The sequence below is a fragment of the Dendropsophus ebraccatus genome, chromosome 2 (genome assembly GCF_027789765.1).
Source record: "Dendropsophus ebraccatus isolate aDenEbr1 chromosome 2, aDenEbr1.pat, whole genome shotgun sequence".
NCBI classification, from domain to species: Eukaryota; Metazoa; Chordata; class Amphibia; order Anura; family Hylidae; genus Dendropsophus; species Dendropsophus ebraccatus.
In genome coordinates, this window is record NC_091455.1 from 210,654,127 (window position 1) to 210,678,239 (window position 24,113).

Below are 24,113 nucleotides of genomic sequence, written 5' to 3' on the forward strand. Positions count from 1 at the left end.
AGCTTTCTAAATCATTCCGCTCAGAATTTTGAAGTTGCAAACAGTAGCAACAACTCCCCATAGATTTCTCCAAACTCCAATTTCCATTAATACGGAAGAGCTCGAAAACCTCCCCCTCCCCCCCCTACATCCACTTGGGTTTTAATGTAGAAAAAGGTATAATACATATGAATAAAATACAACAGGAAAAAAAATACATAAAACCCAGCAGCGAGCAATTCCGATCCCACAGGGAGGGAGCTTTGCCGATAACTCAGGTGCACTGGATGATCTGGATATAAACAAACAGCTTTAGAAAAGTTCTACATTGTCTCATGTCTACCCAGTCAATCTTTTTTTCCAACAATTATCATAATGATTCTCCACAAGGCACTTATTTGTTCGTCTTCTAAGACTCCGCATCTGGGTTTTGGTTGCGTTGCATGGTGGTAGATGTGAGCTGCAGACTCGGCTCGAGGAGATTTATTTCCTCGGGGTTCGTAACTTATTTGAACAGCTGCGGAGAAAAACACAAAGCGACTTGTGATCTGAGCAAAACGTCTGGAGAGCGTGCATCTTGATTCTCTCTTTCTTTCGGGCCCCGCACATAGACAACCTGTTTTCCTAACTGGGAATAATTTTTAGAAATTAAAGGTCACTGTAGTAGACCAACCCACTAAGGGCTCCGCCATACAGGTCAACGTTATACTTAATGGTTCAACTTTTTTTTTACAAAAACAAAAAAGAAAAAAAAAAAAACAGAAGGGTCTGCCATTTGTCAATGGCCTTTTTTTTCTCTCTCTAGACCTGGAGATCTATAAATTTATATGTCACTAAGGGGGGGTACGGGCACAGGGGGATCATATATCAAAGTGAACCGATGGTGGTTACCAAACCAAATGGGAAGGAGGAAATGATTTGACTATTTTTAGCTGAAGTCGGAGGCAGGTTCACCCGAGATCTATTATCCAGATAAAAGTAATAATACGTGCTATGAGATTGAGTATAATTATCTTTAATTCTTTAATAAAGATAAAAATCGACTTCTTTTTTTTTTCTTTTTTCTTTCTCCCTACAGAAATAAGTTCAATTATGTTTAATTTTAAACAATGTATTAGAAGATATAAAGTAATGAAATCCATTATGTGAAAGAGGAATATCTACCTGAAATAGAAAGGGATGGGACTAAAAAAAAAATTTTCTTACAAGAGATGAAAATTGTTACCGAATAAAGAGATTGTGCCATAACTAGAGATGAGCGAACCTGGAGCATGCTGGAGTCGATCCGAACCCAAACTCTCGGCATTTGATTAGCGGTGGCTGCTGAACTTGGATAAAGCCCTAAGGCTATGTGGAAATCATGGATATAGTCATTGGCTGTATCCATATTTTCCAGACAACCTTAGAGCTTTATCCAAGTTCAGCAGCCCCCGATAATCAAATGCCGATTGTCCGAACCCGGTTCACTCATTTCTAGCCATAACGTTCATCTTGACCTGGTAAATGGCTTGTATCTGTGGTTGAACTGGAACATGCTCCAGCGTTTGATCACCAGTGGCTGAATACGTTGGATCCGGCCCTAGGGCGTCCTGGGAACATGGATACAGCCCATGGTTTATGACTGTATCCATGTTTTCCCAGACTTCCTAGGGCCGGATCCAATTACTTCAGCCACCAATCAAATGTCAAATGATCAGACACAAACAAAGCTCCACAAAGCTCCAGTTACGTTCACCGCTAGTAAAGGTCCATCCAAGCCAAACTATAAGGCAAATGAATAACCAACCATGTACTACAAGGATGGGCCATGTCAACCAAAGCTGAAGCCCCTCTTAGCACCTTGGCTCATGTAAGGAATCCCCTCAGTGATATCCGTATGGCCACTGGTTGCCCTTATGGGACAAAAACATCAAAGAATAGTCAAAAGGAAAATAAAAATTGTAAAGAGGATCTGCCACAGTGGGGTCATATAGTTCATAGAGTTTGTCACATTGTGACAACTATTTGTGTTAAATTCTTGGGTTGTAGAGATTTGGACGGAAATGGTACGCCGATTGGACCTTTTCCATTGGCTTTACTGCACCTGATATAAGCCAATATCCAAGAGCAGCAAGGCAAATAGACAACAACCTAAGATGTCGGTCATTGACAGGTAGGTAGAACAGATGGGCGAATCTTGAGCACCATTGGGTCCGTCTAAACCTGAAGAAGTTGTATGCCGCCCTAGGGAGTCCTGGAAAACATGGATATAGCCTATGGCTTTAACCATGTTTTCCAGGATGCCTTAGGGGTGCATCCAACTTCCATTGCCATCGGTAATCACATGCCGCACGCTCAGGTTTGAATGGACCTAATGGCGCTTGAGATTCGCTCATCCCTAGTAGGTCGGAAGATCTACAAACTTCCAGATCTACAAACGCCTGTTACCCCCTTGGGAAGACTAATCACAGTGAGTTCATTAGAAAACCCTCCCAGCATTACAAAGAAGCTACAATGTTGCAGATACAGCCTGCCAGGGACTTCTTTACATCAGCCGTCTCAGAAGGGAGGGAGGAGGGGGAGACAAAGAGAAAAGCTCACACACAGATTTTTGTGTCTTCATCAGAAAGCAGCAGCTCAGAACTGGGGGAAGGAGACTGGATAGATAATAATAATTATGGAAGGAATTGTTAGTCTCACCATGGGCAGCAAGATATCAAATGTTATGTTTGAGTGGAATACCCCTTTAAGGTAAAGTCACTGTTGGTCTGGGATGATGAGTGTTTGCATTCCCGAGTCTCAGGTTAACTCATGGGGGTCTCCTAGAAAACATGTGCTGATATACTGTAAGTACTTCTGATATGGAAATTAAAGGAGTTCTCCTCATATTGGGCAATCTCTACTTGATAACAGCAATAACTGAATCACATAGTGTTTGCTGGGATCCCCAGTGATCAGCTGGGATCTGTGGGGAAAGCTGCCAGTAAGTGTTCACTATCTCTGCAGCGCCACCCCAGGAGTAATGAAGAATTACACGGCCTCCATACATATCTATTGGTCGTTGTGTGACGTGGGACAGGACGGATCCTCCTAATGGAGAGACGCTCTTGGTAGCCGCTCTAACATACACCGAGGTTCACCCAGTCCCGAGAGGTGTCGTCTTTCTTTCTGAAGTCATAGTTTTGTCAGGCGCCCTCAGAGACGGGATCTCCAGAGTGTGGGACGTGTTATTAAAGGATTTGTTCATCAGCTTAGAACATGCCGTAATGTTACATGAGTCACAGGACAGCGCATGGGCTTAGAGAACCCGGATCATTAGAGATCTTATACTAGGACATGCTGGGGCTTGTAGTGCCAGAGTGGTCGCAGCTTACATAGCTCTGTGCTGCAGCCATACTGACTAATCCCGCATCAATGAAATATTTCCTACATCCGATGGATCAGAGAACCGTGTGGATTACTGGATGCCAGACTAAAGGCAGGTCACTTCTGTATACAACCAATATGCCCATTGTTATTGCCCCAATATGGGTCGTCATTCAGCTTTCCCAGAATCCTGAACAGCAAATCTGCCTTCTAATATGGTGAAGCTGGAGCAGAGAGACTATCACTATACACCTAAGCACATGTTTCATCTAGAAGCCTGGAAAAGTTCCCATGAGATGAGTCATCCAAATTTCTTATTGGTTTTAAAATTGATAAAGAGGCTATTATCCAGCTTTCCCAGATTTCAGCACAACAAATTTGACCCTTAAAGGGGAACTCCAGAGCAAAATAATTGTTTTTAAATAAACTGGTGTCAGAAAGTTATATCGATATATCAATTATATTTCTATTAAAAAAATCTCCAGTCTTCCAGTACATATCAGCTGCTGCATATCCTGCAGGAAGTGGTGTATTCTTGCCAGTCTGACACAGTGCTCTCTGCTGCCACCTCTATCCATGTCAGGGACTGTTCAGAGCAGGAAAGGTTTTCTATGGGGATTTGCTGCTGCTCTGGACAGTTCCTGACATGGACAGAGGTGGCAGCAGAAAGCACTGTGTCAGGCAGGAAAGAATATGTCACTTCCTGCAGGACATACAGCAGCTGATAAGTACTGGAAGAATAGAGATAAATTATAAATCTGTATAAATTTCTGACACTAGTTGATTTTAAATATTTTTTTCCCTCTGGAGTACCCCTCTAACAGAGCAGTGGTTGCATTACTACATAACAAGAGGCTTGGAAAAGTTGAACAACAACAAATATGGCATATTCTAATTTTCATGCAAGGGTTGTCACCCAGCTTTCCCAGTCTCCTGAGCAGCAAATCTGACTCATCATGCAGTGATATTGAAGGGAACCTGTCACCCCCCGTGCCGGGGTGACAGGCTCCCGACCCCCCGCTACAGCCCCCTATACTCACCTCATCCCGCCGGGTCCCGTTTCTGGATCCGCTCGGGTCCCGGAGATCTCAGCCGCTGCAGAGATGAGTCCAACGCTCCGTCATTCTCTATGAGCGTTGGACTCATCTCTCAGCGCGCGCGCCGGGCTGCAGCGGCTGAGATCTCTGTGACCCGACCGGATCCAGAAGCGAGACCAGGCGGGATCAGGTGAGTATAGGGGGGCTGTAGCGGGGGGTCGGGAGCCTGTCACCCCGGTACGGGGGGTGACAGGTTCCCTTTAAAGCAGTGGATGTATCTCTGCATATATCAAGGTATGTTTTAGGAACCTAATAAAGTGAGTGACAACCAATATGGATTAGAAGACGCAGCCAAGAAGCTACAATGTTGCAGATACAGCGAGCCAGGGACTTGTTTACATCAGCCGTCTCAAAAGGGAGGGGGGAGAAGGGGGAGACAGAGAGCAAAGCTCATACACAGATTTTTGTGTTTTCAGCAGGGGGAAGGAGACTGAATAGATAATAACAAGTATGGAAGGAATTGTTAGTCTCACCATGGGCAGCAACATATCAAAAGTTATGTTTGAGCGGAATACCCCTTTAACCAAGAAGATGACTCAAGCTATTATATTTATCAGAGATTTGCTGATCCCAGGTGGAGATTATATAAGCAGAGTGTCCCCATAGTTCGATCCCATGCTAGGATGTTATAGGAAATTGTCAACCATTATATAGAGGACCCAAGACTCCATTGTGAATGTGAAGATGCAGCTTGTAGTTGTGTAACCCGGGCCCCACTGAGCTCAGCTCATCCATGTGAGGCGGGCGTGGAGCGAGGGCACGGCTGCCGCATCTTCAGACACTGAGGCCTTTGGTTTCAGTCTATATTTATAGTGCATGTAATTAAACGTTAGTTATCGTGTAGTCGTGCCAGAGCGACATCATCACTTTAATTACCGCCTTTGCCGCCGTGTCTTTTCTGTCTCCCTGGTCCTGCTACCGCTCCCCCACCGTCTTGCAATTGTCTCTATCTGGTATACAGCGCCGGTGCACAGCCCATGGCTGTAATTACTTCCAGTACAGAAACTTCAACCAGTAATCAGAGCGAGCCCGGGCCTCACAAGTCACCGATCAGCAGGAAAAGGCTAAAAAGACGCGCACTTTGGTTTCTTAATTTCGTGTCTTTTTTTTCTTTGTCTAGAAAGTCAGTAATTCCACTAATTATTCTTAATAAATTATAAAACCTACATGAAATGAATTTAGTTGTAAAAATATCCACATTTACATTTTTGTAAAATTTGACTTTTTTCAAATTTACAATAAAAAGATTATGCAAAAATATACATGAAAATTCTTATGTTATACTCAAATAAAGGAATTGTCTGAAAATGTCTCTGTTCAGGAAAAGTTGAAAAAAAACCTATATTCCTCTGCTTCAATTCCTCAATGTCACTGTTCCTGATGGTGCCTGGTGCCATGTGACAACCACTTCCTGGTCACTACTGCTGTCCCTACGGGTCCAGCTGCCCACCACTTCCTGGTTCCTACTGCTCACCACTTCCTGGTTCCTACTGCTCACCACTTCCTGGTTCCTGCTGCTCACCACTTCCTGGTTCCTGCTGCTCACCACTTCCTGGTCCCTGCTGCTCACCACTTCCTGGTCCCTGCTGCTCACCACTTCCTGGTCCCTGCTGCTCACCACTTCCTGGTCCCTGCTGCTCACCACTTCCTGGTTCCTGCTGCTCACCACTTCCTGGTTCCTGCTGCTCACCCCTTCCTGGTCCCTGCTGCTCACCACTTCCTGGTCCCTGCTGCTCACCACTTCCTGGTTCCTGCTGCCCATCACTTCCTGGTTCCTGCTGCTCACCACTTCCTGGTTCCTGCTGCCCATCACTTCCTGGTTCCTGCTGCTCACCACTTCCTGGTTCCTGCTGCTCACCACTTCCTGGTTCCTGCTGCTCACCACTTCCTGGTTCCTGCTGCTCACCACTTCCTGGCCCCTGCTGTCCCATCATGGCAAGTGTCCATGAGGCAGGCTCTTTGTGTTAAGTGCCCTGAATTCTCTGTATTGAGTCCTTCACTGGCCCATTTTTTTTAGCTATAAGTGACATGTCTGATGGTCTCCTTATTAGATGCAAGAGCTGCCAATCACAGCTGAAAAAGGGGCAGGGAAACTCAATAAAAGGAGCTCTGTTCACCTAAACAGAAAAACCCGCCTCCTGGACACTTGTCATATTAGTGACCAGGTAAATATACAATGTTTTTCTCAGACATGCAAATAGCAAAGATGAAGCATCGTAGCTGGTTTCCCCATAAACAGCGCCAGCCTTGTCCATGGGCACCACTTGGTATTGCAAGTCAGCACTATTCACTAGATTGGGCAGAGGTGCAGTAACAGGCATGGCCTGTGAACAAGAGTGGCGCTGTTACTTCAAGAAAGCAGCTATAATTTTTCTAATGTCCCTTTACAGAAGAAAAACATAAATCTCTTGGGAAATGAAGTCAATAACGGAGGATTTTATCAGGATTTCACATGCTTCTCTGTTCTTGCCAATCATTTTTAACTGCATGACAGATCCACACCTCTCATTCCTCACTGCTAGACCTGTCCTTGTCACTTCTTGGTTGACTATAGTAATTTCCTGACTATCTTTTACTTACGAACCTAGAAATACATCAATATGTGTCTTCAGCATTCCCTCGCTGCATATGCTAATGGCTCCCGGATGGGGATCCTTCCTAGAAATACTCAATCATTAGTGCAGTTATTTCTTGTGGATTTTGTCTCTATTTTGCTTTGTCTTATTATTATTTTTTTTTTTGCAAAAAAATTCCACCTCCTTCTTGACCCAAGCCCCTTATAACCCTGCAGTGAGGACATATGGCCATCTTAGAGGTGGGGGCAGCTTCCTTCCTTCATGAGGATCAGGCCTGTCAAATGCACTGGAATCATATGACTGTCTACAATGTACATTGCTAGACTTTTGTAGTGCATATTGTTACTTATTATAGATGTTGTCGTAGTCAGAAGGACATCGCTTTTTTTTTTTTTTTTTTTTTCCCATTAACAGACCGGCATCAGTGTGGGGATGCTGGTGGTGTAGTCCTTTTTTTAAACCACTGCCCGGTTCCCGCACGCAGCAATGGTTAATTCCAGAGCACCGGAGGGGTATGAAACACTGGGGACGGGCCCACCAGCCTCCAGTGTGACAAAACCCCCTCCCCTCTGTGACGCAGCTCCATTGATTCTAATGTAGCCGCAGATTGTCACCCAGTGCTTTATACCCAGCCAGTGCTTGGGAATTAACCAGGAATTCACTGTAATACCAGACCCAACCTAAGGGCAGGGGTTGGGCTGTTTTGGCAAAACAATAGCTGTGTTTCTTCAAATCCTGGATAACCCTTTAAAGGAGTGTTGAAAGTATAGAATTTTGAGTCAAGAAAAAAAATCTACTTTGAATTGAAGTATTTTTGATAAATTCTGTTTGTTTATAATCCTCCTATGTAGATGTGTTGTTATGGTTACAGACTACATACACCTTGTGCGTAGTCTGAATTTCCAGTCACGAGTTAAGTTTTGTTCACTACACTTTGCTCACTTAGTTTCCTTTTGTAAATGAAATCCAATCCTATCTGCTCACTGGTGGTGACGGTGGGACCCTTGGACTTTACTATTGTTACTACGATCCTTTACTCCATAAACGAATGACGAATTACAGGAAATTTATTAACAGTGATTTTAGGTTCAGTTCCAAAAATACGATCAAAGACACACAAACGATTTTTCAATTGTTGTCTGCTTTCATGCAAAACGATTATCATTTAAATTCAAACGATATTATGATTTTTTGCATGATAATCTTCCAGAGTTATAGGGTCCTTACACTGGGTTGGATTCCACTGGATTCCTACGTGGTGGACGTATTTTTGACAAGACTATAGTGAAACAAACCATTATGTGCTCCTAATAGAGTGAGAGAAGGTAAACTGCTGTCAAACATCTCGGACATTGGCAAATTTCCCCAATAACAAAAGGGTCAGAGAATTGAACTCACATGCCCCATACTTTTCCAACATCAAGTGTCGAGTTCAGTTGGGAAGCCACCATACAAGTTACATGGTGGGTCCTGCCGAAAATTAGGAGTTTTTGCTAACGTGTATGGGTCCTCTCTTTTTGTCTTCTTTATAACCTATGGAAAGAAAAAGAAGAAGAAAAAAGGAGAAGGAAGAAGAAAGAAGAAGAAGGAAGGAGAAAGAAGAAGCAAGAAGAAAGAAGAAGAAAGCAAAAAGGAGAAGGAAGAAGGAACAAGAAAGAAAAAGGAAGAAGTAGGAAGAAGAAAGAAGAAGAAAGAAGAAGAAGAAGAAAGAAGAAGGAAGAAGAAGGAAGAAGGAAGAAGAAGAAGGAAGAAGAAGAAGAAAGAAGAAGGAAGAAGAAGGAAGAAGGAAGAAGAAGAAGAAGAAAGCAAAAAGGAGAAGGAAGAAGGAACAAGAAAGAAAAAGGAAGAAGTAGGAAGAAGAAAGAAGAAGAAGAAAGAAGAAGAAAGAAGAAGGAAGAAGAAGAAAGAAGAAGGAACAAGAAGGAAGAAGAAGAAGGAAGAAGAAGAAGGAAGAAGAAGAAGGAAGAAAGAAGGAAGAAGAAAGAAGAAGGAAGAAGAATAAGGAAGAAAGAAGGAAGAAAGAAGGAAGAAGAAGGAAGAAGGAACAAGAAGAAGAAGCAAGAAGAAGTAAGAAGAAGAAGAAAGAAGTAACAAGAAAGGAAGAAGAAGAAGATCAAGAGATTTATTTGTCATTGTATGATCAGACCACATTGGGTTTTATTGTTGTCTGGGTTTGTAGTTTTTCAATAATTAAAGGACAACTCCGGCGAAAAATTTTTTTGGCTTATTTAACACACATTACAAAGTTATATAACTTTGTAATGTGGTTAAATACCCGGTCTGGCCCCCTTCCCCCACTTTCCGACCCCCGACCCCCCACCCCGGAAGTTAAAGAATATATACATTACCTATTACGGTCGTCACGGTCCTCTTCTCTGGTGTCGGGTGATGTCAGAGCTGGGGGCGGTCCGGGTCTTCTTCCTCCTCGGCGTCTTCATTGAGAGTGAATGGGAGAGAAAAGGCTGCTGGTGCACATGCGCACCAGCAGCCTTTTCATTGGCTGGAGCGCATCACATGGCTTCCAGCTTGCTCAGCCCTGATTGGCTGAGCTTGCTGGAAGCCATGTGATGCGCTCCAGCCAATGAAAAGGCTGCCGGTGCGCAAGCGCGCTGGCAGCCTTTTCTCTCTCATGGACCCGGAAGAAGGAGACATCGCTGGACGGCGGACGCAGGTGACGGTGAGGCGGACGGCGGCCGAATGGAGTGGCGATCGTCACCGGAGGGATGGTGAGTATGGTGTCTGTGTGTGTCTGTGTTTTTTTTTTTGGGGGGGGTCCCGCCGGAGTTGTCCTTTAAAAAAGTGAATATACAGTAGAAAAAAATCTCTCCATAAAATTCCTTGCCCTGTCCTCTACTGTCAGGATGTAGCAGGGTCTGGCCATAGACGGCGTTATTTGTGACATAATTACATCCCTATGATCCTATGATTCCAACTCATTGATTTCAATTCTGATATCGCTCAAAGAAAATAGCTGAAGGCCACGAGATGATAGACACAACATGAAAGTTAGATGACGGGTTACAACATGTAACCCCCGGGACCTACAACCATAACTAACATACAGGAAAACCAATGTGTAATGATATACGGGATAATATCTAACACAAAGAACAATGAGAAATTGTGAGGCCAACAACAATCGTACCAATATTCTTACGTGTTTGGGTTTATGGTATAAGAGCCCATGCAAGAACAAGAAAGGGTGACCAAGAATCATTATGACCTTATTCTGGACGTGGCATGAACAGGACCATCTCCTGAAAGAGGGTAACTAGGAGCAAGATGGATCGATTCATGAAATTCATGAACACATCATTGAGAAGCTTGAAGAGCTGAAACAAAAACATAGTTAAAGGGGTTGTCTAATGATAAAACCAAATTCTAGCTGTTTCTTAAATGAACATATATTAATTAAGTTATTTACCCTCTTTTTATTGTCTTTCATGCTTCCTTTTGCTTCTGGTGAAAACGGTCTGCTGCACTTCTTTTCTTGTGTACATCCTGTAAAGGACTTCCCGTTCCTGCTATACACTGTAGCTAGGATTTCAGTTACTACATTGTTCTCCCACTAAACCTTCTTTACTACAACCCTACCCACTTTAGATGAGCGCAATCATGAGTCACTGCCATTGTCATTAGTTTGGTAATGTACACTAAATACAGCAGAACCCTTATCCTCAGGAGGGTGGACTGTACACCATATGTCATAGCCCTGCTTTTCAGGGGAGGGACTTTATGCCACATCTGGTATAGACCTGTTCTGTGGGGAAGGACAGAATGTCACATATGACGTTGTCTTGCTTCTTGGGGGGAAGCACATATGCTACATCAGCAAGGGTAGAGACTGTATGCAACCTATGTCATAGCTCTCCTCTGTGGGGGAGGGGCTATATGTCACATACAGAATAAGCCTGTTCTTCATGGGAGGGATCTTAATTCACAAAGTAGCCCGATTCCCGGGGGGAGAAAACCATACCATATATGGCATAGATCTACTCCTAATAGGGAAGAACTGTATCTTACAAGTGGTGTAGCTCTGCCCCTCGGGGGAGGGACTTATGCCACATACAGTGTAGTAGGACTACTTACTATAGTTGCTGTGCAAGTAAATATGACCCTAACTCAGGATAACTTTTTGGATAGTCAACTAAAGTTTAGGTTGAGTTTTTATTTAAGTCTGGTTAAGGTTAGACAAGCCCCCCAGATTCCCAGAGGATCCTCCGGAGGGCCTTGTCTCTGACTTAATACTAGGACCCCAAACGTTGAGCAGAGGACACTACTTGTGAGGTACAGTTCTTTCCCATTACGAGTAGATCTATGCCATATATGGTATGGGTTCCTCCCCCAGGGAATAGGGCTACTTTGTGATCCCTCCCATGAAGAACAGGCTTATGCTGTATGTGACATATAGCCCCTCCCCCAAAGAGCAGAGCCATGCCATAGGTGGCATACAGTCCCTACCCTTAAAGCCATTCACTCACCACTATTCACATATAACCTATTAGACCTTATAGATGATAACAACAAATGACATGTACATGTTCTGTATAGATGGTGGAGCCCAATCCGGCACTAAGAACAGATAGTCACTTGCATGGTCCGATATCTTCCCCCCCTCTTTCTTCTCTCTCTAGGGTCTTCCATCCCTTTAATACATTCTTTCCATGTTTAGTAGAAATTCGAAGAATTCTCCATAGCAACAGTAACCATATGAAGCTGTCAACTACATTCCATCCATCCAACCCCCCCCATTTACACTCATGAGTGTCGTGAATAGGAATATGTAAGCAACATCACATATCTCCCCCTCACTTCGTGTTTGTCAATTCTCTCCTTTTATCTCACAAGTTGAGTGATAATCGCTGTAGTCAACAATTAGAGACTCTTCGCTCACAGCAATCACTTTGACATTCATGCCTGAACTCTTTAAAGTGGACTTGTCATCTTAATATAACTACGCCAGTGTTTTTAAGACATCAAATAGGGGTTTGTCTAGATGCCAGAGTACGACGATGGAAAAAAAAAAAAAAAAGTTGTACAATATGAAAATATCTTAATTCGACTGGAGTCACTTCTTTTCTGATGATTTTTTTTTTTAACCCTTTCTACAGCTTGGTTTGCTAAAATTATATATCGATAGTTTATCAGCTCTATGGCTTTAATTAGAATAAAAATATTTTTTTTTTTAAAAAGGATGGGAATAGTTTTTCAAATTTCTTAAAAAAATTTGGATGCAAAAAAAAAAAATAATAATAATCTACTACTTTGCGGTTACGCTGACCTATGTAGTCTCCCTAACCAACTCCCTCTATAAGAAGAGAGTGGGGCTCACCATACACATTAGATTTCAATGGTTGTCTTTCAGGTTAATGTTTTTCTTTTAAACTGGCAGAGTTTTGGGAATTTTTAAAAAGCATTACTCACTCATCCCCGCTGCTGCTCCAGCTGAACCAATCACTGACCAAGACAGGTCACCACCGTGGCCCGTGATTGGCTGCGTAGATATTTCCTTCTGCTTCCTGTGTGATGAAATAGGACCAGGAAGTGGAGAAGAACAAAACTTAACCAGTGGATGAACTTGCTAATGTTGACCATCTAAGCGTTTGGTGGCTTCCCAACTGTACCTAGCACCAGATGTTGGGAAAAGAAAGACTAGGCTCTTAGATTTCAATATATCCAATCTTTTTTCTACTAAGGGTATGTTCACACTAAGTAATATAGGCGGAATCCCCCCTCCCTCAGTGTCACACAGGGTCTCTATGGGAGGGCTTGCGCACATCCGCGTCCTTCGGGTAAGAGTAGCTAAGCCCCCACTGGGAGAGTCTCAGAAGCAACTTACTCCTCTCTTCTTATAAGCATTGAATGTATGTCTATAGGGGAATCGGGAGAGATAGCTGCCGGCCAGATGACAGCTATCTAATGCGTATAACATGACTGCAGGATCTGACTACACACAGGGTTTGTTTGTAGTCTGTAACCATGGAAAAAACGGTTGTGTCCATGAAATGGTTGGAGAATTTATTTGCTTATTTTTTATTTTAGATGCACTGGGGAAATACAATGGTTACAACAAAGCTAAACCAAGGGAACATGGTCCCCCGGTGAACTGTGATTCACTACATGAAAAATTGTCTTGAGAAGTCATCAGAATCTCTGTGAGGGCCTACATACACTTCTTGCACAGTGGCCCCACCATCTTCAGAGTGATAAACCTTTGACTTTAGTATCCCATTTATGAAGTTTTGTGACTTTGTATCCAAGAAAGCTGACGTTCCCAGAGCTTTATAGACCGGATGTCATATATAAGGGATGTCAAGTTCACCAAGAACAAGAGCTGAGTCCTCTACCACCTACATATAGCCTAGAGCTGGGGTAGGGTGTCTCTACTATACACTCCCTGGTGCTGTACAATTATTGTAAATTACTGCACAGCACAATCGGAAATTACACAGAACAATCAAAAGAAACATTATTTATTCCTTAATTGTTTCAGTCACTGAAGATGATGATATATGTTGCTTGTAGAATATACAAAGATGGATATGTAAGAATCTATGGATGTCTACACATGCTGTAACATGGGTGGTGGTGCAACCATGTGTCCATTACCATCAACTCTCGGAGATCTGGTAATGAGACTGGCCACCAACTCAGGATCAAATGTTCTTCATTTTCCAGTGACCACGTCAGGAGGGCAAAACCCAAGTGATTTGGAGCATTGTCCACCATAGCTTGGACACTTGGTTAAAAAGTTGTTGTGACCTGTAATGAATGAGCCACCAAATTGGTGTCAAGGGACCTAACTAGTGTTGGAAGAATAGTCACCGCTTAATGGCCAAACAGTTGGTTGAGAACTCCCAACATGGACCCATTAATGACCCATTTATGACCTACTAATGAAATGGTTGGCCAAGAAGTCAAGAAAAGTGACCGAATCGGTCATCCATGGAAGGCCCCCAACAGGTGATATACCGCTGTGAGTTGATGCTACTATGAGGTGGAGTGATAGGATTTGATACTAAAATCTTGTTGGATTTGCACGATGGTGTGATCTACGGGCGATGTCATATCATATATATCCATAATGACCAATCATACTTTGCAGAAAGAAAACAGAAGCATGGCCGGGAGCCTCAATGGAAAATTGAATTTTTAAGGGCTAAGTATATTGTGAACTTTTGGGCATTGAAATTTTTGAAGGTCTTAAAAGACTTGGACAATCCCTTAGGCCTTATTCACACGTTCCGTAATTTACGGATCCGTATTTCCGGATCCGAGTTAGTGCACATTGAAGTCTATTGGGCTATTCACACGATCAGTAGCAGAAATGGATGAAAATCAATCCGTAAAAAAAAAAGGACATGTCCTAGTGCGGACCGGGTGCGGACCCATTTTTTTTTGCGGATCCTCTCATTGAAATCAATTGGTTACGGATTGTTTACGGATTGTAACATGTTGGCATCCGTATTTCCGCAAAAAAATCCGGATGAAGTGCATTGAAAAGCAATGAGTAGTAAAAAAATGGAAATACGGATGGAATACGGATGGAATACGGATGTCCAATCCGCAATTTCTCACGGGTTGTTTCAGGACCAGAAAAAAATACTGAACGTGTGCATAAGGCCTTAAAATTTAGCAAGGTGGATCCTTGGTGGTGGAAGGGATTTCTTTTTTTTTTAGGCGATGTTCACACTACGCATATTTTATGCGGCCGGACATATACGTGTGAAACTCCGGCCGGGGATTTACGTAAGTTGCGGCCGGCTACATACGGTCCTACTTACGCTTTCCGAGCGCCGTACATAGCGATCTGACAGCGGACTTTTACTTGGATATCTTCGGCTAGCCCCAGACACCCCACAGAACCTTTTGGATCTGCAAATCAAAGTGCAAAAATGAAGAAATCACCACTCCGTACGGGACCGCATGTTACGCTACGGGCGTAAGTTACAGCATTCCGTCCTGAAACAATGGTCTGGTTCATTTTTTACGGCGCCGCATACAATCCGGGCGTAAGTTCTTACGTAGTGTGAACTGTGCAGCCGTATACAGATCTTATACTTTCCATTGTACGCAAACTACGTAAATCTCCGGCCACTTATTCACGGAACGCGCTACGGCCGGAAACTTACGTAGTGTGAACATAGCCTTAATGTGGAAGCCGACTTGTTGTTTCCTTAACTGTGATAATATGGCTTAAATGTGGGAAAGTAACAAAGCTCTTTGTATGAAGACAAACAAGTGTACAAACCGTATTAAGGCTTATTATAGGGGATGGTGACATAAAAGGGCCGAGGTTAGGGTGGAAACGGAGTGTGTGCCTGAGGCTGAGACATCGGAAGGAAGTGCTTATGGGAAGAGTAGGGCAAGAACATGTTCGGAGATGGAAGGGAGTGGCGAGAGTAGGGGGCACAAACATATATGTCACTTGGGATTACTATAATGTACTCCGTGCCCACCCAAATCCACTCACCATGACATAGACTATACATGCCGTCTGTCTCACATAATAAGAGGGATCAGTGTGTATTTTTCTATATTTCGGTAGTGATTTCCCTTTGTAACATTATCATAATCCCTTTTTTTACATCTCAAGTGCAACACAAACAAGTGTATGAGTATTCCGTGTTTTCCCTTCTGTTTACATCTGTGTCATTACTTCCACAAGAACGTGCCGGATCCATTGTACAATGGCTCAAAGTGGTGCCCCATGGACTCCGACCACGTATAAAGGGGCTTGCCAGGGTTCCATTGAGGGTTTGCCATCATATCAGAACTGAGCCACATGCGGCAGTCTGAACTGTTTGGAAACTAAAGATATCAGTCTTTGTTCTGGAACCTAGAGAACTGGAGTTTCATTGTCTTAGTGTACAATTTCTATGGAACCCCAAGTGCAGAATGTCATAGTCCTGGAACTCTGAATGTCAGTGTGTTGTTGTTTTAGAATCCTACATGTCATAATCTCATTCCTCAGTAACATCAAGCCTCAGTTGTGTTATATTTCTGGAGCTGCAAGTTTCATTGTTCTAGAACTTTGGGTGTATCGGGGTGTCAAAGATCTGGAACTCCAAGTGTCAATGTCCTAGAACCTTGGGTGTCTCAGGGAGTCAAAGATCTGGAAGTGCTAGTGTTCTAGAATCTCAAATGTACTAGTGTGTCAAAATTCTGAAACACCAAGTTTCAGTATTCTAGAACCTTGGATGTATCAAAATGTCAAAATTCTGAAACGTCAAGTGTCATTGTTCCAGAACCATAAGTGTGTCAGTGCGTTAAAATGCTAAAACTTAAAGTGCCTTTGGTCTAGAAGCTTGGGTGGATCAGTGTGTCAGAATTCTGAAACTCCAAGTGTCAGTGTTCTAGAACATTGGATGCATCAAAATTCTAGAACTCTACATGTTATGCTTTGGACCATAAAGTGTCAGTGTTCAAGAGTCTTAAATGTATTAGTGTGTCAGAATTCTGCAAGTGTCAGTGTTTTAGAATGTTGGATGTATCAATGTATCAAGACTCTGGAACATCATGTGTCTGTGTCCTACAACCTTGAAGCCCTGGAACCAAAATTAATAGTAGGGTTCAATCAGTTTTGGAACCAATTTTTCTGAAACTCCAAATATCACCATATTCTAGAAGGTTATGGTCCTGGAACTAGCTTCATTGTTTCACGGGAAAAGCTACAGACAATGAGACCAAATGGAGATCACTTTGGCTTATGAGGTGAACCTCTTGCTCACACGCAGTGATTTAGAGAAGCCCAACAACTTTTTTTCTATATCCTGAATTGAAGAATGTTACCTAAGAGTTAAAAGCAACTTCTAAACCACAATGATTTAGCTTTTTTTGATGTGCCAGTTCCCGACCACAGCCAGGTTTCACCAATAGGTAGACGTGACCACATGACCGGAACCATTCCTGACCCTGATGAATGGACCTTATAAGACAACGAGGATCCTTCATCCGCCCCCACCGCTGTACTGAGACAAGTGTTTGAGGAGCAAATGTCTGAGACTTGTTAACAAATTGTACAATCCTGAGTTGTGAACTCTGAAACCAGCAGCCGGGTTAATTCTTCAGTTGTGAGGAGATAGACGGAGTTGCCAGAGGGGACGTGAGCGAGAGACACTGAGGCGGAGGCTCAAGCCAGATTTACTTCTTCAAAGACAGTTTGTCTAGCACTAAGCTGTTTGTTTGCTTCACATGCCGCGTTCATGTTGGATTACAACTTCCTCAGAAGATTTTTTACATACATCGAGTTTGTAAAATAAAAACAATCGTATATATGGATGTACAGTACAGCGAACCGATGGGGGTGAAAAATATCACCCAGATATACATTTAGGTTTCCTGTTTTTCCAATTTTAGTTCTTAATCTGTAGATCACCATTTTACGTACTGGTTTTACTGGGCAGCTTGCATGGTGGAGCTCGCAATCTGAATGTGCGTCAATTGTGGCCAATTTTACTAAAAGTCCAATTATCCTTGACAATATGGGTTCTGAAAGGTTTGGTGGGGCTCGGTGGACACTTCCCACTGAGACACTTTAATTTTAGGGTCTAGTTTGGGGTTTGATGACTGTATCTGTGTGTGTGCGTATGTGTGTCTGTCTGTGTGTGTACGTATGTGTGTCTGTCTGTGTGTGTACGTATGTGTGTCTGTCTCTGTGCTATGCTGAAATTTTTTTGTTACTGTGACCGGGGGGATTGTGCCCTCTTCCTATATATCACATAGAGCTGGGCCCACTGGGGAATCGTTCTGTGGTCCAGTCCACCCTTGTCTTCATATATCATATACATGCTCACTCAGAATCAGTGTTTTTTTTTTTATTTCATTAAGAACAAATAAAAGTCTGAAAGTAACGTAAAGAGTAAAACCCTGCTGTGCGTCCAGGCTTGTTATGTTGTCTCCCTAATGACTGGGGTAATGGAATAGAAACTACACCAGATCACCAGGAAAGGACACTATTACATTGGGTAGCAAGGAATGGACTTTCTTCACTAGATCGCTGGGGCTGGATATCACTCTACTAGATCATCAGGAATGGACATTACAGTTCTGGATGTTCAGGAATTGAGATGACTACAGTGGGTCCCTGGAAGTGTCCTTACAATACCAGACCACCAAAATGGAATACAGTGGAGTGCCTGGAATAGACACTACCACACACTGGATAACCAACAATAGACACTACCCCTGAATCACCAACAATGGATGCTACCACACTACTTGCAATGCCATAACAAAGAGAAATACAACATAGAAACAACATAGAAGAGCAGGATAATAATGGATGAACACCAGGGTTAGAGCCACCACTTATTCTCCAGGGTTTAATGGATCCATATTATAAGGTGGGGTGGAAATTTTACAAGTCAGTATAATCACAGACTGAATCCCTATTCCTTGTATAACGCCATAGAGCTAATCCTGCCATAGTCACATTAAGCTGTCAGCATATCACAGTGATGTCTTTACTGCATTGTCTAGGTCTCATTCCCACTGGAAAGGCTGAATGCACAAAGGAGAGGTTAGCGGTGCTGGCTACCATGAGGTTAGCAAGATACAAAGCCAAGCTATCGAGAAAGCCAAGCTATATAGTACATGACATGTGATTGGGGGCCCTATTACATATGTAGCATTAGGGCCCAAGCTTCACATGACCTCCCTTGGCCAAAATGGGGACGGGATTGGCCTCATAAACATGTCAGACTCCGAGCCAGTGGTATAACTATTCAGGTTCTAGTAGTCACAGTTCTGGCGTCTGGATTAATTCAGGGGTCTGACTGATCTAGATGTCTGATCTTGGGTCTGACTGATCTAGATGTCTGATCTTGGGTCTGACTGATTTAGATGTCTGATCTGGGGTCTGACTGATCTAGAATGTCTGATCTTGGGTCTGACTGATTTAGATGTCTGATCTGGGGTCTGACTGATCTAGAATGTCTGATCTGGGGTCTGACTGATCTAGAATGTCTGATCTGGGGTCTGACTGATTTAGATGTCTGATCTGGGGATTTTTTAGGATTTTGGGCCTAGGTACGATTTAAGGATCTACTCAGATGTCTGATCGGCGAACTACCAATGATAATTTTTTAACATGTTGAAAGACAAAAATGAACGATTTTTCATTCGTCATTTGACCGCTGGGTGTTATTACACGGACAGATAATTGCTCATTTTGATTATTATAGTGAATTTTTAAACAATAATCCGTGTAATCGGGACTTTACTCAATCTGATCCCAGCAAAGGAAGGAATGATTTGGCATTACACTGAAGGATTAGTGAACAAATGTGGAATTAGGCCATGTCTACACAATGTACTGCAATTTGCAACAATGGCCATGATTTATACAAAACCTCTGTTTTATTGGAATGAATGGATTCCATCCGACTGCATGAAAAACTAAAAATAACATGGTGATGTCACTTCCTGGATAAAATGGTGATGTCACGACCCGACTCCCAGAGCTGTGCGGAGAGGATGATGGCAGGGGGACACTGAGGGACACAGGGCACTGGAGGGACACTGAGCATCCCTCTGCCATCATCCTGTCCAGCAGCAACAGCCCGCACAGCCCTGGGAGTCAGGTTGTGACATCACCATGTTATCCAGGAAGTGAAATCACCATGTTATCCAGGAAGTGACATCACCATGTTACCCAGGAAGTGACATCACCATGTTATCCAGGAAGTGACATCACCATTTTATCCAGGAAGTGACATCACCATGTTATCCAGGAAGTGAAGCCTTGATGCAGTAGTAAGTGCAGGGAAAAGAGCACTTTATAAACATTTCCCGTAATAAGTGTATATTGGTGATTTGTATAACTTTTTGGGGGCAGTACAATACTTTAATAAAAACTTCTCCTTTAATTTTCAGGTCTAGTTTGGTGTTTGATGACTGTATCTGTGTGCGTATGTCTGTCTGTCTCTGTGCCATGCTGGATGTTTCTTGTTACTGTGACCGGGATCGGGAGGTTTGGGATTGTACCATCTCCCTATATATCCCGTAGAGCTGGGCCCGCTGGGGAATCGTCCTGTGGTCCAGTCCAGCCCTCGTCTTCATATATCATATACGTGCTCATCAGTGTTTTTTTTAATTTATAAAGAACAAATGAAGAAAGTCTGAAAATAACGTAAAGAGTAAAACCCTGCTGTGCGTCCAGGCTTGTCATGTCGTCTCCCTAATGACTGGGGTAATGGCCTGTCATCCTGTGCAGCGGAGGAGCCGGCCCTGTGCTCACACTCCACTGACTGAGCCTGGCTGGATAAAGTTATACCGGATTAGTGTCTGTTTGCACAGGAAGGATCAGCAGGAAGGGAGCTGACATACTGACATGAGTCACGTCTGTCACTTTACAGGATCAGGTGAATGAAAGTTTCCTATTCGGAGGGAATTTATAAATGATGCGGATGATGGGGCCGAAATGGCCAATATAATACTCCATACACAAGCAACCGCTGGCATGTCATGTGCGGGCACATCCAGGGGATCAGACAGGTTGTGGACTTTAATGGATTCATTGACACATTTTTCCCCCTATTTGTGTCTATATATACATCCCATTTATGTCTTGTAATTTAACTGGTGTTAAAGGGGTAGTTCACCAAAAATGTTTTCCTTTAAATAAACTGGTGCCAGAAAGTGCCAGAGATTAGTAATTTACTTCTATTTAAAAATCTCCAGTCTTACAGTACTTATCAGCTTCTGAATGTCCTGCAGGAAGTGGTGTATTCTCTCCAGTCTGACTCAGTGCTCTCTGCTGCCACCTCTGTCCATGTCAGGAACTGTCCAGAGCAGCAGCAAATCCCCATAGAAAACCTCTCCTGCTCTGGACAGTTCCTGACATGGACAGAGGTGGCAGCAGAGAGCACTGTGTCAGGCTGGAGAGAATACACCACTTCCTGCAGGACATCCAGTGGTTGCATGGTGCCGTTACCAATCTACATCCAGTGGTTGCATGGTGCTGTTCCCGATCTACATCCAGTGGTCACATGGTGCCATTACCAATTTACATCCAGTGGTTTCATGGTGCCGTTACCGATCTACATCCAGTGGTTGCATGGTGCTGTTCCCGATCTACATCCAGTGGTCACATGGTGTAGTTACCAATTTACATCCAGTGGTCACATGGTGCCGTTACCGATCTACATCCAGTGGTTTCATGGTGCCGTTACCCATCTACATCCAGTGGTTGCATGGTGCTGATGCCGATCTACATCCAGTGGTTGCATGGTGCTGTTAATCATCTACATCCAGCGGTTGCATGGTGCTGTTCCCAACCTACACCCAGTAGTTGCATGGTGCTGTTACCGATCTACATCCAGTGGTTGAGTGGTGCTGTTACCAATCTACATCCAGTGGTTGCATGGTGCTGTTCACAATCTACACCCAGTAGTTGCATGGTGCTGTTACCCATCTACATCCAGTGGTTGCATGGTGCTGTTCCCAATCTACACCCAGTAGTTGCATTGTGCTGTTACCCATCTACATCCAGTGGTTGCATGGTGCTGTTCCCAATCTACACCCAGTAGTTGCATGGTGCTGTTCCCAATCTACACCCAGTAGTTGCATGGTGCTGTTACCGATCTACATCCAGTGGTTGCATGGTGCTGTTACCCATCTACATCCAGTGGTTGCATGGTGCTGTTACCGCTCTACATCCAGTGGTTGCATGGTGCTGTTACCCATCTACATCCAGTGGTTGCATGGTGCTGTTACCCATCTACAACCAATGGTTGCATGGTGCTATTACAATCTACATCCAGTGGTTGCATGGTGCTGTTACCCATCTTTATCCAATGGTTGCATGGTGCTGTTACCGCTCTACATCCAGTGGTTGCATGGTGCTGTTACCCATCTTTATCCAATGGTTGCATGGTGCTGTTACCGCTCTACATCCAGTGGTTGCATGGTGCTGTTACCCATCTACATCCAGTGGTTGCATGGTGCTGTTACCCATCTACATCCAGTGGTTGCATGGTGCTGTTACCCATCTTTATCCAGTGGTTGCATGGTGCTGTTACCCATCTACATCCAGTGGTTGCATGGTGCTGTTACCCATCTTTATCCAGTGGTTGCATGGTGCTGTTACCCATCTACATCCAGTGGTTGCATGGTGCTGTTACCCATCTACATCCAGTGGTTGCATGGTGCTGTTACCCATCTATATCCAGTGGTTGCATGGTGCTGTTACCCATCTACATCCAGTGTAGCTGCTTCTCAGTGGGGGTGAGAAGGGATAAAGCAACCTGCACCGAAATCTTCACTATAGGAACCATTTGTTTGAATCTGCAACAAAGTCTCTTGATGGCTCCTCCAATGCAGATGTGAGCATAGTGATCTATATAATACGGGCTTTGTAGACACCAACCTTAAGGGAGCTTTTTTTTTTTTTTTAAATAGTGAGTTTTTACTTTCTTGGGCAAGTTCACCAATACTGGGGGGTAAGCCTGACATGGTACCTTATATATACACCCTCTCAGTAAGTCAATAGAGTTGACACATACAACCAGCCTGCACCGATCTTGCTACAACCCTAATAGACCCCCTAGTTATGTAACCGACCCCACAGACCCCCACATGTTGCCGTATCCTTAAATCGGACCCTGAATGTAAATGTTGCAGGGCTGAGGCCTCATGTGTGGTAACATCTGTGATGATCAGCGATGAATGATGCTCTAACCTCCGGGGCTGATGGAGACACAGATGATGAAAGGGTTTTTCAGCCCTCCATAGACAGATCCCCCCCACCCCCCCGATGGCTTTGGTCAGGGAGGGGTCGCTGCTGCTTGCGCTCACTCTGCAGGTGTTTCCCTGCCTCTCGCACACGTGTTTGTATTTTAGTTCTCATTTATGAAAAAAAAATTACAAAAACTTATATAACATATTACCTTATGTGCGTATGTGTGTCAAACACACAATGAGATGAAACGGATGACCATAGGGGTCAGCGAAGAACTGGAAAAACTGCAGACACAGGAGGTTATATGCTGTCCGACCCTGCTCTTATTGCTAAACATGTATATATATGTATGTGTCTAAGTATATAGAATGTATGCCATTGGTCCATAGGGATATTGACAAGTGCTGTGTACCCCCTGTAATGTGAGTGGAAGAAAGAACAGAGGTCAAAGTATCAGCGAGACCTTCGCAAATCTCCTTTAAATCCTTTCTGGTATTTCTACAAGGTGCTCTAGCAGGTTCGGTGGCTTACATATCGGGGCCCATCAGCTGTCATGCTGATCTATTGGCAATAATATTATTGGAAAAAACTAAGATACAAGGCTTTATGTTAGCTACATGCTTCTATAATGGTCTTAAGGTCTCTTGATTAGCTAGATACTAAGGCCTCTTGGTTAGTTAGGCACTCATATGAACCCCCCTGAGGCCTCTTGGTTAGTTAGGCCCTCCTGGGATCTCTTGGTTAGGCACTCCCTTGAAGTTACTGAGGTCTCTTGGTTAGTTAGGCAGTTCTGTGAAGCTCCTGAAGCCTGTTGGTTAGTTAGGCCCTCATATGAATCCCCGTGAGGCCTCTTGGTTAGTTAGTCCCTCCTGTGTGCCTCCTGAGGCCTCTTGGTTAGTTAGTCCCTCCTGTGTGCCTCCTGAGGCCTCTTGGTTACTTAGGCCCTCCTGTGTGCCTCCTGAGGCCTCTTGGTTAGTTAGGCCCTCCTGTGTGCCTGCAGAGATCTCTTGGTTAGGCATTCCCTTGAAGTTACTGAGGTCTCTTGGTTAGTTAGGCAGTTCTGTGATGCTCCTGAAGCCTGTTGGTTTGTTAGGCACTCCTGTGAGGCTCCTGAGACATGTTGGTTAGGTAGACAATCCTGTGAGTCTCCTGAGGTGTCTTGGTTAGGCACTCCTATGAGCCTCCTGGGGCATCTTGGTTGGTTGGGCACTCATATGAACCCCCCTGAGGCCTCTTGGTTAGTTAGTTCCTCCTGGGATCTCTTAGTTAGGCACTCCCTTGAAGTTACTGAGGTCTCTTGGTTAGTTAGGCAGTTCTGTGAAGCTCCTGAAGCCTGTTGGTTAGTTAGGCACTCCTGTGTGCCTCCTGAGGCCTCTTGGTTAGTTAGGCCCTCCTGTGTGCCTGCAGAGATCTCTTGGTTAGGCACTCCCTTGA